Here is a 17,165-nt window from a genome sequence, read left to right on the forward strand (position 1 = left end):
GGGGGCCCACTGGACCCACTGTGAGATGGACCTGAACTAAAACTCCATTGATCACCTGGCCTCCATAAGCCCCCACTCTGACTAGTGGACCAGGGGCATTTTGGCTCTCCTGGAATTAATGTTACTTCTGAACCAGTATTTAATAATCCCCCAAATATCTGATCATTTCCTTTTGCCCAATGCACAGTTACCCTGGTAAAATGCCATTGGTCTCCTTGGGGAAGGCTTGGAGGAAGATTAACAGCATAAATTCGAGGCAGTGTAACAGGGTTCTGCCCCAAAGGGACTTGGATTCCCCTTCATTCAAGGGACTCTGGGTCTGTAAACTGTTTCAAGTCTGGAAGTTGATTAAGGGGTCGTGACTCTGTGTTTTTGTAATTCAGGTTAGACTTCTGTTCACTTGATCTAGAACTCTTTTGTTTATACAGCTCAAACAAGAATTTAGTAGACTGCCCTTCTATTGTATTTCTAGGTACCCCATGATTTACTAGCCAATGCCACAAATCTCTGTGTGCCATATAATTTTGACTCCTGCTTTGAGTTTGCTGTCTGTTATAATAGCCACATCTACCCTGTCTTTAGCGATTAAGTGCTGCCACCTGGCTTCTGCCAACTCAGGATCCTGTCATCCCCATTGTGAATAAGAATTCCAGCTTGGTGACAGCAGTTCCTACACTAATATCTGACCTACAGAGATGTGCAACCACAGAGCTCTTTAGGGATGATGGTGCTAGTTTCACAAATTTATTTCTCACTGTTCTGGTAAAAGGTGCATTGTCTGGACATTCCTGGGGCATAAGAGCAGGCTTTGCATTATAAATCCACTCTAACATTCCAATCTCTCTAAGCCTCTGGATCCCCTTATCTACACTATACCAGGGCAGTTCTGGCATTTCAACGAAACTGCAAATGAAGGCCCTGAAGCAAATGATTTTTTAACTTTTACTCACTCCAGGGCTAATCACTTCAAGAGGAGGTTGGATGGCCAACTCCTCAAGGCAGGCCAGAGGTGGGTTGGTTATGTCCTCAGGGCAAACTATTACAGGATTATCTAGAGAAGCCTCAGCATAACCTAGGGTTTCAACCTCACCCGACATCATTATCAATCCATATGTCAGCATCCCATTTTTCAGGGTCCCACTCCTTTCCAATCAGTGCCCTCACTTTAACGGCAGACACCGTGCAAGATTGAGATTTCAGTTTACGTTGTAAAGTTTCTACTCTAACAATAAGATTCTGAGTCTGATTTTCAGAGATCTCAAGTCTATGGCTTCAGGAAATAAGATTTTTCCTTCATGATACTCATAGAAACATCTACGTCTTTCAGATGATGCTTAAGTTTCTCTTTTGAAGCCTTAAGCCCATTCCTTTCACCCCTTAATGTAGCCAGTGTATCTAAAAGCAACCAACCAACATCTCTATACCTCTTATTTCTACAAAACTCTGTAAAGGTGTCAAAAACATTATCCCCCAGAGCCTGGCTTTGTACAAGCGAAGCATTAGGAGAATCAAATGATGATATTTTGACTATCTCTTTTGCCAACTCACTCCATGGAGTGGGAGTGTCATTCTGATTATGGGAATCAGAGTCCTTAGTATCTTTGAGTCCAGTCAGAGTAGAAAACCATTCGTAAAAACCCTATTTTAAGATTCTGTTTCTTAAGAACCACTCCTGGTACCAAGATGTATTAGTTAGGGTTCTCTAGAGAAACAGAATCAACAGGGAACACTCACAAATATAAAATTTATAAAACTGTCTCATGTGACTGCAGGAACACAGTCCAAAATCTGCAGGGCAGGCTGTGAAGCCAATGATTCCGATGGTGGGTCTGGATGAACTCCATAGGAGAGGCTCGCCACCCGAGTAGGAAGAGCCTGTCTCTTCTGAATTCTTCTTAAAAGGCTTCCAGTGATCAGATTAAGCATTACTCATTGCAGAAGACACTCCCCTTTGGCTGATTATAAATGTAATCAGCTGTGGATGTAGTTGACATGATTTAATTCTATGAAATGTCCTCATCACAACAGATAGGCCAGCACTTGCCCAACCAGACAAACAGGTACCACCACTTGGCCAAGCTGACACATGAACCTAACCATGAGACAGGGAAAGGAATCCTTTGCATTAGGGACTAAGACAAAAAGAGCCTGTGCACTCCCAAGCTTTGCAGTTGTTTACTGCTTGTTCTTGTGAGTGCCCTTTCTCATGAGAAAGAAATAAAAGAACTTCTGCCATACTGCATGAGGGTCCAAAAAACTAACTTGAGCTAGTAACACTTGAGCTAATGACACTGAGCTGGTAGCACTGCTCCATACACCTTCTCTTTCCTTGGTTGACACTGGGCAGGGAGGGGCAGCATTTACTGGGGAGGGGTCAGGGGAGATGGAATAGTCTTTCTCCTGGGGCCTGAGTCCAAACAAAGCACCTCTTAGGCCTACATTGAGAAGGTGATCCCCAAAATGCACATTCACATTAAAAAAAAAAAAAGTATAGTTTGCAGAGAAGAGGGTGAAAGCATTTCCCAGGTGGAAAATGACCAATCACAAAGAGAGAAGGGAATGGGGGTAGGGGGTGGAAGACAGCTTCATAAGCCTGAAATAACTGTTATCCTTTCCTTTTCTCCTCCTGCTGTGCAAGGATGGCTACCGTGAGCTCAGGAAGCCCTTTTCCAGTATCGGGTCTCACTGCATTGCACCATTTCCTAACAATAGCCACTTTCCAGCCAAGGTCCTTGAGTGGACTTCACCTGTCTGGAGTGAGGTGAAAGGACTGAGGGGTCATTTGACCTTTACCTCACACTTTCACCTCTCTAGGACTCAGTTTTCTCATCCATAAAGTGGAAAGAAGAACACAGACTTGGAAAGTACCATGGGATCCTTGGCTGAAAGGTGTCTCCACCCTGCCCCCACCCAGCTCATGACAGAAAGTCTGGGAGGTTCCGGGCAAGGCCAGCCCAGTGCCCTTCTCCAGCACTCAGACCTTGGGGGGCACAGGGTTGGGGGCAGGCTACCAAACCAAGAACTCCCGTCTTCTCTGCCAGGGACAGGGAACCTGGGGAGCCAGTCAAGGAGGTGCCAATGGCCCTGATCATGTGGCCCCTGGGCCAGTGCTCAGTACGCAGTGTCTGGTGCTGCTGTTGGTACAGTTCTTCACACAGCAAGTTCTGTAACATGGAGGTCCTTGTAGGGAGAGGGCATTGCAGGAAAGAGTAGGGAGGTATGTGGGAGAGCATTGCAGGCCTCAGAGAGCATGAGGGATCCCTGTACAGTGTAAAGGAAAATGAAAGAATGGGAGACCAGGAGAGGGAGTTAATTTTAAAATGTTACTATTGAGAAGATTTAGAATCATTGACCAACAAAATCGAGTGGTGGGAGAAAGAGGTAAATGCAATTATGAATTTAATGCTCATGGTTTAGATAACTAAGGGATGATCTTAGTCTCATAGGTTATTAGATAATTTGTTTGTCCCTTTTTCAAAACATGTGGGGCACACAGGGAATCATGGGGAAAGGTAACATTAGGGTCAATATAGTTCAATAGCAAGCAAATATGGTCTGTGACCAATGGCAGCAAGCCAAGGACAGTTTTTGATGGGTTGCCACATGAAAAGTGCAGTCACTGGTGGGGACAATGTCACATCAGAAGAGTCATGGACTGAGGAACCCAATATTTAAGGGACAAGTAAGGAGCATAGCATCCTACTTGGCAGGTTGACAAAACCCTTCTATGGTTTATCCATTTAAGAATTATTTTCACAGTATATTTATTGCTCTGGTCTTTCCCCTCTTGTCATTCATTCCTATTCACTGCATCTCACCCTGTCCTGTGTAAATCACCTACTGTTTACTCTCCACCCAGACCAGCCCATCTGAGTGAAGTTGGAAATAAACAGGTCACCATGTGGACTGCTCCTTTTTTACATTTATGAAGATTCCCCACAAGGGCACCCAGGCTGTAGCAATGGCCTCATCTCTACCTTCTCTCTTTCCTTAGTGTGTCCTTCCCAGTCTGCAAATAGTTCACATTCACTCCCATTTCCTTGTGATTATAAAAACTCCTCCATTCTTAATCTACAATGAGAAAATATAATCACTCAAAAAATAACTTACTAAGATCATCTACCAACTGTGAACACCTTTATAAGTAGTTGTCTTATTCAAGAAGAAAAAAATTCTCCAATTATATAAACTTCATTTGATTTTATGGCATGTTGCAGTTGTTTATATGTAGATATATATATACCACAAAAGTCTTGGAATATGAATTCTTGCAGTTTAATATTTTGTTAATATGATTAGACCATTTTTATTATTTTACTATATGGAAAGAAAAATAATTATTAGTAGTATTAACATTATTATTGAAATAATATGTATATGCATATTGTTTTATATATTTATTTATACTGTCAGTTTTTTTAACTAAATAAATTCCCTTGAGTCTCGTTAGTGATATATGTCACTTTCTGATTAGACAGACAAATATATCTTCCCTTTTTGTCTTAATAACTCTCATTTTGGTTACATATATTTTTCATTGATAAGAAATTCCAGAAAAAAACCCTTAATACTTATCACAGGAATTGTCTCTTTCTGATATTTTTCACCATTTAAAGCAATGTTAGTTATCAATTAAATGGTAAATAGTTCATTAAGATTTAAGGAAGTATCCTTTGTTCCTAAGTTTTCTTTTCATTTTTTTCACAATGTGCTGTGTAATATTCTGAGTTAATGTCCTCCAAAGAAATTCAAAACATCTACAATGCCACTTTTATAAACATACACACAAGAAAGCAAAGGATAATTGCAACAACTCTCAGTAAATATACAACAGATAATTTTCAAACTTCTAGTTATCTATTGGTGATAAAAACAAATCAGACTTCTCAATCCCAGAAAACTATCTTCCATGTTCCTGTCAGAAGCCTTAGCAGGAAGCAAGAGCATTTAAGGAAAAGTTGGAGGAAGACATAGAAGAAAGCTCATAGCAAACTTATTACTCATCTGAAGTCATGACCAGAAATAGAAAACACCCTAAGTATGAAGACACTTTACAGTGTTCAGATGAAAGAGGGCCTTGAACTACAAGGATAGAACATTAATGATCATTTGAGGCACGAAGAGAACATCTTTGAAAGGAGAAGTGAAATAAAAGGAAGATAGGGGACCCCTTTGGAAACCATATGGTGAAGAGAAAAAGTAGGATAAAAAATGAATTTAGAGATCTGTGAGGGAGAAGAAAGAAAAATCACTGCATACTGGAAAGAAAATATCTATTAATATAATTCCATCACAATAAAAGAAAAATTAATGAACTATAAAACAAAGAATAGCAGACCTAATCTATAATCAATGCATCATTAAAAAAATGAAGAACAACCACCCACTGACTTATTTAACACAAAGGGAGGCAGCAAAAGTAGACAAAATAAGAAGAGGAGATTCTACATATTCATTCTAAAATTATAAGTGTAAAAAGAATCCTTTCATTGAGACAATGTTGCATGTCAAAGAAAAACAGAAAAAAGAAACCTACATGAAATGCACACTTAATTATGAAAACACCATTGACTAATATTGGCCTTATTAAGATAAAACCTAAAATAGTATCAATTCCTATTAAAAAACATTATCAGAAGAGTTTTCCACCAAACTTTGAAGATGACATGGCTCCAATTTCTTTGCTTCACAGTGTATTTTAAAGCATTGAAAAAGATGCAAGTTTTCCTTGTTCCTTTACCAAGGAAGTGTAACATTGAAATTTATACCTGACAAAAAGATTACAACCTGAGGAAAATGACAGAACAATATCCTCAGCTTGATGCTAAGCTTATAATAAATTATTAGTAAATAGAAACTTACAGCTCATTGAGAAATTGATACAAAATGAACAAAGTGGGGTTTATTCCAGGAAAGCAAGGTGGTTTCATTATTGGAAAACCCTTTAATATAATACACCACATTAACAGATAGAAAGGAAAAAATCCTATTATGAACTCAACAGGTTATGAAATAATCATTGACCAAATTTATAACCACTTTTTAAATTAATTCTCTTAAGAAAATAAAAATACATTGTAATTTTTTTACATATGGTGATATAAATTCACATTCACATATACTCATTGCTAAAACTAGTATGTTATAAAATGTGAATGATTTTCACTAAAATCAGGAAAAGACAAAGATGTCCAATATGTCCTTTATAACTCAACATTGTTCTGCAAGCATTAGGTAAAGCAATTAAAGAGGAGAAATCATTGGCTTTGTCTAAGATTGGAAGAGAAGAGAGGAGAAGTTATTCTTAAAAACCTGAATGTATAGAATGGCCTCAGCTCCTCATATCTGGTGGCAGAGTGTCAGCAGAAATCTCCCATTGAGCTGCTGTTGACCTCAGGTGGTGGGACAGGACCAGCAGGCTGGGAAAGAGGAGCAGAAGATAGGTTCATTGCAGTTGCCTAGGCACTAAGACACAGTGTCAGCTCTGAGTTTGCTCCTCTGGGTATGGAATAATAACCTCTTGCACAGGCTGCCATCCAGGGACCATCAATCACCACACTCATGGGACTTCTAGGTGGGAGCTGTTGGTGCCAGGCAGCACCAATACAACCCACCCAGCTGAGGCTTCCAGTACAGAAGATGGTGACGTTCTGAACAAGAGCACCAGACCCTGATGGTAATTGTATAACTCCAGACTCAGTACAAGACATTACAAATAGGGACAGGGAAATAGAAATGGGTGATTCTGGTGTCACAGCATATCTGCTCCCTAAAAAACAGAGGGGAAGGGTAAGTTCTATGAAACTAGTCTCCTTCTAATAAACCCCTGCAAAGGCTGCCTTTGAAAATTACTGGATAGAATGTCTCCAGGAAATGAGGGCTCTCAAGTGAGCCTAAATTTTGAGAACTCTGTCCCCAAGCTCCATGTCATTCCCTGCCACAAATTCTGGGGGATCAGACTCAATGCATGCAAGTACATTCTAGCTCTTTGCTGACTATCATCCTCTTCTTCTGTTCAGATGTGGGCAAAGCCTTCCTAGAGAAAAAGGAAATGCTCTAACTCTGAATCAGCTGTGTGATGGTGGGACCAAGCAGTTCATGATGATATGAGAGGCATCCAAGTAGGAGGGAAGTCAAACATCAGTGAAGAAACTGTTGGCCCAACTCCTTGCAAACAACTGGAATGGTTTACTAGCTGTCTGGTTTAACACCTATAATCTCAGGGTATCCTACATGCCCGTGAAGAGCACAGTGGCACTCTTCCTGTGCAAAGTTTTAATTCAAGGAATTCCTCCATTGGATAAAAATCTGCAAAACTGAGCACAATAACCCCAAAAGCTCCCATTACAGATGCTAGCTCATTGAGTAATTGTTATCTCAGCAGATTTGTGATGTTCTTAAAAAAATTCTTCAGTACTGTACAAATTGTAATTTACAAATCATAATTTATAATATATGAATGATGTTCTAGTTTGCTAGCTGCCGGAATGCAACACACCAGAGATGGATTGGCTTTTAATAAAAGGGGATTTATTTTGTTGGTTCTTCAGAGGAAAGGCAGCTAACTTTCCACTGAGATTCTTTCTTACGTGGAAGGCACAGGATGGTGTCTGCTAGTCTTCTTTCCAGACCCCTGGGTTCCAACAACTTTCCTCGGGGTGACTTCTTTTTGCATCTCCAAAGGCCTGGGCTGAGCTGCTAGTGCTGAGATGAGGAATGCCGAGCTGCTTAGCTGTGCTACATTGCTATCTCTCATTTAAGCACCAGCCAGTTAAGTCAAACGTCACTCATTGCAGCAGACACGCCTCCTAGCTGACTGCAGATGTAATTGGCAACAGATGAGGTTCACGTACCTTTGGCTTATGTCCGCAGCAACAAGGTTAGGCATGCTCACTTGGCCAAGTCGACAACTGAATCTAACTAACACAAATGACATCACAATTTTCTGCAGATAATCATTCTACCATCCAGGAATAGAAAATGCAGGAAATCTTTTTGGAAGACCTATTTCATTCTTGGTGTGAAAATCTTGTCCAAATTTCAGGGCACTTCTCTCTGGGACTAGGGATTTAGAGACCCCAAAGTTTTCCTCCACGACTCTTGATGCCTTTAGGCTGAGGAACAGTATTAGGGGCTTTTTCTATCAGAAGATACAGCCTGTGTCCACCCCACCTGGCATTTCTAGAACCAGGGTGAGTGATTGCACAGGGAGGGACATGTCCCATCCTGATCAGGATCCTAACAGCCCATGCTGCACAGACAGGGGATCTTGTAATGACAGCAGCCTCAGTGGAGTGTTCCAGGTGGTGTTTAGGTGCCAAAAAGTCCTTTTCTTGATGGTATATGAGCTCAATCCCTCCACAAATATCCTGAGCAGAGCATTGTCTGATGGCAGGTTTCAGATCAAGAGAGACAATCCATCCAAACCATGAAGATAGCAGCATGCAGTGAGCTCAGGTGGTCTTCCCTATTCAGAAGGAGAAGCTAAGGGATCAAACCTGGTCAGATATATTCCCTACCATGCCAAGGGTCACAGAGCATATGTAATATTTGATATAGACTCATCAGCCCATGGCCAGTGGCAATTTCACAAAGGAAGAACCTCACCAACATAAGGGGGTATGTCTCAAATCCCCAGAATGGCTTCCTGCTCAGTTCTACCAAACATCCACATTCAGGAGTGGCAAATATTCTTATTGGGTACCAATTGAATCTGCAAACTCCACCATGATCTGTGGGTTCAGCACCAATCAGTCTTTTGTGGGTCCTTTTCAATAATGGGGCAGCAAGTGTCACCTAGCATCTACCCTCTCAGGAGCCTGGTTGGAGGCTGAGGTGGGCTGGGCCATGGAGAGTGGATGGATTGTGGGCTGTGCTTCAGAAAAAGTAAAACTCAAGATGTTTCATCTCTTTAATAAATTGTATGAGAGGTCCTGCAAGGAGCAGAGCTGGGAAGGAGGTGTGTTCAACTGCTCAGGGGAGATGCAGGGCCAGGACTGGAATCCATTGGAGGACACCTAGAGTACCCAGGTGTGTTGTGCTAAGTCAGGGAGCAGCAGACAGCAGTTCCAGCTGCTCAGTGCTGGTGACACTAAGAGCACTCTGGAGCCAACAATGCATTATTTTGGTGGATCCTCATGATCATGGGAATCCAAGGAGGCTTACAGAATTAATGAAGAGCTTGAACATTGATTTCTCACAACATGAAATAATTGATTTGAGCAGTGTTGAGGAACTCTCCATAAGAGAGGAAGGAAAAGAGGAACAGCTATGTTGCTCCTGATGGGCCATTTCCAAAGTCCCTTCAGTCAGTCTCTTGTGAAGGGAAAAGGATGAGGAGGGGAGGACCACCGGCCAGGGTATTGTGTCCCCACAGTCTGCTTCCTGGAACGTCAGAGGGTTTACTAAGCTGATTCTCCTTCAAGGTTTTTGTGGAGTTGGAGCTTCTTCATTTCTCTCTATCTTTAACCAATTAGTGCTCAGGTTGATCTAAGCCTTGGAATGGGGAAGAAATCATATTGGATTCAAATCAAGCAGAGCTCACTCCAAGCAAGACTCAGCTGTGTGAAGGAAGCTGATTTGTGATGTTGTGATGTCTTCTGGGAGGGCAAAGAGAGAGTCACATGACTTCCAGGAGAAGACTGTTTCCTCAACATCACTGGGGCCCCTGTAAAAGAAGAGAAAGCTTGTAGAACCAGGCTGGAATGATGAGTTATGGGGGAAGGAGGTAAAGGACCTTGCCCAAGGAGCAGCTCACTTGGGGTCTGGTGCATCCAGCTGCTTCCTCATCCATCATCTCCTTGAAAGGATGATTTATCCTAAGACCAATTTTCTCCCTATGTAGATATGATTAGGGTAGAAGATATTAGCAATACCTTCTTGTTTGAATGAATTAAAAGGAGGAGACACTTTCACATCCAGTTTTCCCAGGCTTAGGAAGTGTCAACAGAAGTACCTGCCTTCATGAGATTAAGCCACAGGTAGTGATGAGGTGATGCAGGCTGGGAGATATGGAGGGAGGACTTTTCTCCCACTCCCCCAAGAGTATGGAGCCCTGTGTAAGACTCAGGGTTATTATGCCATATACTACAGTAATAATCTGCCTCATTCTCTGTTAATAGATCAGAAATGAGCAAAATCCCAGCATTGCCTCTGAGTTCCAATGACTTTCCCTGAGGTGATTACTTTCTGCATGGCCAAAGGCCTGGGCTGAGCTATGAGTGCTGAGATGAGGCATGCTGAGCTGCTTGGACTATGTTACACTGAGCTCTCTCATTTAAGCCTTGCCAATTAAATCAAACATCATTCACTACAGCAGGCACACCTCCTAGCTGACTGCAGATGTAATGAGCAACAGACGAAGTTCACGTACCATTGGCTCATGTCCACAGCAACAGAACTAGGCACCTTCACCTGGCCAATTTGAGAACTGAATCTAACTATCACACCATTCCAACCTGCACAATGAGGAAGGAACACAAGGAGCAGAGGAGTCCAGGCCATGGTGGACACAGTCCTGTGAGGCTCACTGTGGAGCTGGGCTACCCCAGGCCTCCTTTCCTCTCCCACCCTCTGCCAGAGGAGGGGCTGTTTATGCAAACATTTCCTTTCCTCTCCCACCCACTGCCTGCCCGGGCCCCCCTGATGCTGGAGCTCAGCTCACCCTGTTTACTGAGGATATGAAGGTTGGGTTTGCCCCTTGGGAGAGCCCTGGGAGGAAGCAGCTGCTGAGACAACACAAAGGTCTTTCCCCAAGGGACCCTGCCAGGCCAAAGAAAACACAGATCCTGAGTCTCCATCAGTGAGCACAGGGCCCAGACCCCCAGTCACCAACCCCTTTGAATGAATGTTCCTTACTGAACCCCAACATAGGAAAACCTGAGGTGGTCCCACAATGCCCCCTGCTGTTCACAGGGCAGAACATCACCATTGCTGAGAAGCTTGGGAGTCCAGCTGCTCCTTTACTCCTCTCTAGGTCTTTGTCCAAACATTATCCCTCCTTTTGTGATTCTGACATACCACACTTGATTCCTAAATAGTTTCTCACTCCCAGAAAGGCTATTAGAGTTCCAAGCATGTGCACAAATTACATCCAAAGGGGTTAGCACCCCCAGAGGAGGTTTTGGAGATAGCTAATGCACATTTCCCATCAGTCCAGGTTTCAGTCTAGGGCCACTGGGCAGGTTTGAAGCCGTAGATGTCTGTTCAGGGAAGTAGCATGGAAGGGGTAGATTCCAGGAAGAAAAATTTACTCACTGTCTTGTCCAAAAGATAGCAGTTGGGGGGGGCACAGATGATACAGTGTTAGATTGCTCATCTTCCATAGGGAGACCTGGGTTCAATTCCTGGACCATGAACCCCCTCCAAAAAAAAAAGATGGGAATTAATCAGTTGTTCAAAAAGATGCAAACTTTTTAGACTCTGAATAGGATTTTGATATACTTTTGGGACTTTGTAGAAACAAACAGATCTGCTAGACCTGACATTTACCAGCAAATAGTGTACTCACGTCCTCTAGTTTATAAATCAGCTTTTATCTCCCTAAGTAGAAGTTATAGTTTGTGCATATTTGTATTGTACCTTTCATGTCAGGATTTTGTCGGGTGTCACATGACAAAATTTCAGAATTTTCTATCTGGTCTTTAATATTTTCTTAAGTTTAATACGAATCTAAGTATATCTTTTCTTGTCACATGTTTCTGTGGATGTGTCTGACACATGGGCAGGTGAAGGCAGCTGTCATGCCCCGCCCCACCCCCACTGTCCTCGCTGACTTGATTCTCCAAGTGGTTCCCACAGGCCCAGACTCATAAGGGCCTTTCCATGGATATTCTAGGACATGCTCTGACCTTTGGGCCTCTCTCTTTTGGAGAGAATGTTCACTTATCCTGGTCCCCAAAGGATTAAATGTCAGGGCTTTGTCCTTTCTTAGCACCAAGTCCCACAGTCACCATCACATGGTTCTGATCTGGGTGATGCCCAGTGCTCATCCTGAATATGATGATGTGAGTGCTGGTCCCTGTCCTGGCAGAGGGATCAAACATGGACGGAGTGTTCACAGTGACAGGGGATGACACCATACAGAAGCTTGCGGTCCAGGAAGCATCTCTAGGAGGGTAACCCAAGAAGGGAAAGGGAATCTCAGCCTTGCAGAGTGTCAGGAGACCCTCCCAGGGAAGAAGGGACAGGCAGGCCTGGAGCAGGGCTCAGCAGGTGCTGCTCCCAGAGGAGTAAAAGACAATGCAAATGCTTGGGGAAGTATTCAAAGCAAAACAAACAAGCGAAAGTGCCTGGGGCAGACTGGGGGAGTGGGAGGTGTGTGTGTGGAGGTGGCAGCAGGGCTGGGGAATGGGAAGGGCAGGGCCTTGGCCACCACCCTGAAGACAACTGCCTCACCCTCTATGGATTTGGGCAGGTTTTGATGTCCCTAGTAAAGGGAAGTGGAATTTTCCAGGCTCTGATCCACACTTGCTTCATGGAGAGGAGGACAGGGATGGATTTAGGGCAGGATGACAGCAAGGAGGGACATTGGTGAAACATCCATCCTTGTTCCCAAGAGAAGGGACAGACCATATTCAAGTAATTGGACAAAAGGTCACTATTAAGGTGACTGAGTTAAAATTCTCCACAGGACTTTCTAAATGTGTATCTACTTTCATCATGAAAAGAAATCCTATTTCTCTTCATTACATGAAACATTTTATTCAAACATTTTGACAAATAACATGCTTTGTTGAGTTTGGTAGCAGGTGGCACTGTGTAATTTTGAACTTAAAGAGGTGTAAGCTTTTGTATCCTATACATTTTCCTGGTTGGTAAAATCTTCATCTCAAATTGAGATATAACCTCATTATAGCCCCCGAACTCCTTTAGACCTTCTCAGCTGCTGGATGACAGAACCCACCATTTCCAGCCCCATGGATGAATTATTTTCTGCTACTTTTGCCTCCCAACAACCTCACTACAGCTGAATTTTAATTCTTACTTTTGCATTTCCCAGAATCCCATGGCAAGTCCAGGGCCTGGTGCTGGGGTCCCTGCTGTGGTCCTGTGGGGATGGCAGGGTGTCCCCTCTGGGGGGCTGCCTTGGTGACTCTGAGTCAGAAGTGGCTCCACCTCATGGAGTGGACATAAATAGTCCCCATAGGCTGCCTGGATCCCAAAGACCCTCAGGGCCATGTGGAGACTAGTAGCATGCTCCCCTGAGCATCTGGCTATACTGTGAGTGTTGGTTTGACAATTATTTCTTGAGTCTTTATAAAGATTTTGTGAAAATCTGGGAGATAATTTTTGAGTGTTTGAGTGGGGAAATTTTGTAAAATTGAGAGTAAATACAGTTTAACATCAACAACATAGGAGTCATAGACCAGTAACTGTTGGGCCTGGATCTTTTGTCCCACTTCCCTGTCTGCCTGTGTCACTGAGGGCAGCACTGCTGTGCCAGAACACACAGTAACAATCAGTCTCATCCTTGGGCTGCTGCCCAGAGATGTTCAAATGTATTTTGTTGCCTTTGTATCCAGACACTCAACTGGTGACCCCAGATCTAAGCTGCTTACTTCAGTCTGAGTAGTAGTACAGGAAATACTGGGGGGCACTCCTGTTTTCTGCTGGTAGCAGTATATGTTTTTGCCACCAACATTTACATCATTCTCAGGGTGCAGGTGAGTCTGATTATTGTTCCCAAAGATGCAGGGGTGGGGGTAGCTGAGTCAGTACAGGCTAGGAGGGGGAACCTGCAAATACAGACATGCATGGGTGTTTGGGCGGCATCTAGGTTAAGCTGCTTTGAGTTCTAAACTAGATTTTCCCCTTGTCTCTAAGGCCCATCCCTACCTATGCAGTAAGAGAGGAGCACAAAAAGGAGAGGAGTCCAGGCCATGGTGGTCAGCCCTGTGTGGCCCATAGTGGAGCTGGGCTGTCACAGACCTCCGTTTCTCTTCCACCCTCTGCCAGAGAATGGGCTGTTCATGCAAATATGTCCCGTTCACTGCTTGCCCAGGCCCTCCCTGAACCCTGATGCTGGAGCTCAGCTCATCCTATGAGCTGAGGATGAGGACAGTTGGGTTTGCTCCTAGGGAGAGCCCTGGGATGAAGTAGCAGCTGAGATGGCACAAAGGTCCTTGCTCGAGGGACTCTACAAGGCCAAAGGGGGCACAGATGCTGAGTCCCATCAGTGAGCACAGGGCTCAGCCCCTCAGGCCAGGGCCCCTTAGGTGACTGGTCATTACTGCGCCCCAGCTTAAGAACCACAAGGTAGTGTCACAGTGCCCCTTGCTGGTCACAGGGCAGGACATCACCATTACTGAAAGATCTCTAGGCTCAGCTTCTCATTCTGCCCTCAATTCAGGGCTGTGCTGAATTTGGGCCTCAATTTAGTTCTTCCAGGATTTGAATCCTCACTAAGATGCTCTTGGAAGTTCTTTATGCTAACAGAATTCTAGCAAGATGCCTGTGGGTGTCCAGGTTACTGTAGAGATTTGCCATAGACAAATGGGTCCTGGGCTGCCAGGTCAGCACTGGGCCCACAGCGGGGTCTGGTTTGTTCAAGTCCCAAGTTGCTCTAGAGGAGGGTCCCCAGCAGAAGGGTTCTAATGAGAAACATGATGACAGGAGACTTGTCAGCAAATCCTTCTGGTCAAGGTGTGTATCTGGAAGTTATTCATTTTTATACAGATAGCCTGTAAAAACTCTATTAGCAATCTACAGTTAAATGACAAATTACCCAAAAATATGCCAATTAAATAAAAATGCATTTAGTATCTCCCACATTTCTGTTGGTCATGAATTTCAGGACAGCTTCAGTGTGTGGTTCTGGCTTAGGTTTCCCTTGAGATTGTGTCAGTATGTCACAGGGCTGCAGACCTTGGAAGGCATGACTGGGACTGTAACATCTACTCCCAGGCTCACCCACAGGGCCATGGGCTGGAGTCTTCAGGTTCTCACCACATAGGCTTCTTCCTAGGGTGAACCCCACATGGCTGCTGGCTTTACTCAGAGCTGTTGGTCAGAAATGGATGGGATGAGTTACAAAAAGAGAAAGAGATGGAGAGCTACAGAGCTACCTGAACAGAAGCTACAGTGGCTTTTACATCCTAACTTCAGAAGGGGTCACCATCCCTTCACCATGTGCCTTTGGTGAGAGTGTTGGAGGCATTTTCACAAGGGCATGAACCCCAGGAGGCAGAGTCATTGGGGACCTCCAGGAAGCAGTCACCACACTACTCACACTACATCCATGTGCCCCTTGGACAGGGAGGCTCATGATGGCAGGACCTAGGTCTCCTGAGATGCCCTTTGCAGACTCTCTTGCATCCTTGTGTACCTGACCCAGGCCTGCCTGACATTAACATCTGTGCGCAGACAGACCATTTCTGTGATCCCTGTTTTCTGTCCTTGTGGAAAATGGTGGCTAGTGGGGTCTAGAGACTCATCTCTGCTTTCTTACATCAAGGAGTCAGCTAAGAAGTTGGGCTTTCTATCTGGTTCCATTTAAATTTCTCCTATATTTTCCTTGTTACCATGAGATAAGAATGGAGGAAATAGAAAGCTCTGGAGAGGAATTTATTTCTCTATGAGGAAAAAGGAACTGTGTCTACATCCACTTTCTTTGCCCCATTTCAAGTAGAGTTAGCATCCGTAAAATTGTCCAGAATGTTTTGGGGCATGTTTTTTGTTTTTGTTTTTGTTTTGTTCCTAGTTATACCAAAACAGGGAATTGATGGAGAAAAAAATTGATTAGAAATAACATGGCAATAAGACTAGACCAAGGAAAGCCAGGACTGTTCTCTCAAATTCCAAGTTCCAAGAGGTAGAAAGTGGATTTTATACAGCATCTCAGTCAGAATTGGAGTAACAGGAGACCAATGACAATGGATTCTGGAGACCTTCCAGGGATTGGTCCAGCAGAGAGGATTGTATATCCATTGGAGAATGTGGCTAAGCCAAAAGAAGCTGCACCCATGCCTGGGGGTGCTTGAGCCTGAACTCATCACCTGCAGTGCTTGTGGGCCCCCATCCCCACCAGAGTCTGTGGAGAGTGAGCTCCATTAAGGGGTGATTGAATGGTGTCAGCTACTCCCAACCACCCAAGGGGGCATTGCCCACTTAAGGAAGAGAGGATTCAGTAACTGTAATAAATATCTTTGTTCCTCTGACTCCTCCCTGCACAAAATTGAAAGAATGGATTCAGAGAAGAGGCAAAGATGTGAGAGGGACCTCATCTCTGCCACCATCCCCAGTCCCAAGATTACATTCATACAATGCAGAAATGGAGGAGAAATGAGGTAGTCAAACCAATACTGCTGCAAAGTCCTGGGACCTGCAAAGACTGGACTCCCTGGCATCCCAACAATAAAAGAGCCAATGCCCTGGAAGACAGTGAAGAAAGTACACCAAGGAGCATCAAGGGTATTAAAATTACAGCTGCATGATTTTAATCCATGTCATGTGCCTCAATAATTGATTGACTGTTACAGCTTGAAGAAAAATTGATCACATTTCTATACTATAATGTATTTGTATTTTCTCGTGTTGACATTCCAATAGGTTCTTTTCCTCATTTGACTGTTATAAATAAATATGCTGTGTATAATTATGCATGTGGAAATTTTCAACATGAAATTGGAATTTCTAGGTCAAAGAGACTGCATTGACCTCAGAAGAAACTCAGAGGGTGGCTTTCAAACTGGCTGTAACATTCTATAGTTCAACCTGCAACCTGAGAGTTCCACTTGGTTCATATTTTATCAACACTTGATGTTAAACTTTATCACTTTAGCAATTTTATTGATGTAAATTAATATATAATTATGATTTTTGATTATAGGAGTGCAGGTTTACAGAATAATATTCAAAATTTCATTTTAATTTTCATCTTCATTTACAAGAGAAGTCAAGATTTCAACCATCTTTTTCTTTGTCAATTGGCTATTCATCTATTTTCCTCCATGGAAAATCTATTTAGGTCTGTTGTTCATTGTTTTGCAGTGGTTGGTCCTATAATGTTGAATTTTAGATTTGTTAATAAATTCTAGATAGAAAACCTTTAGCATTTCATTGCCCTCTGTGCCTTGTCTATTCATTTTCTTAATGGTATCACTGAATGAGAGTAAGTTCTAAGTTGATAAAGTTTGTATTTTTTTCACTTATTTTTTATATATGCA

Source organism: Tamandua tetradactyla, chromosome 12 (assembly GCF_023851605.1).
Source record: "Tamandua tetradactyla isolate mTamTet1 chromosome 12, mTamTet1.pri, whole genome shotgun sequence".
Taxonomy (NCBI): Eukaryota; Metazoa; Chordata; class Mammalia; order Pilosa; family Myrmecophagidae; genus Tamandua; species Tamandua tetradactyla.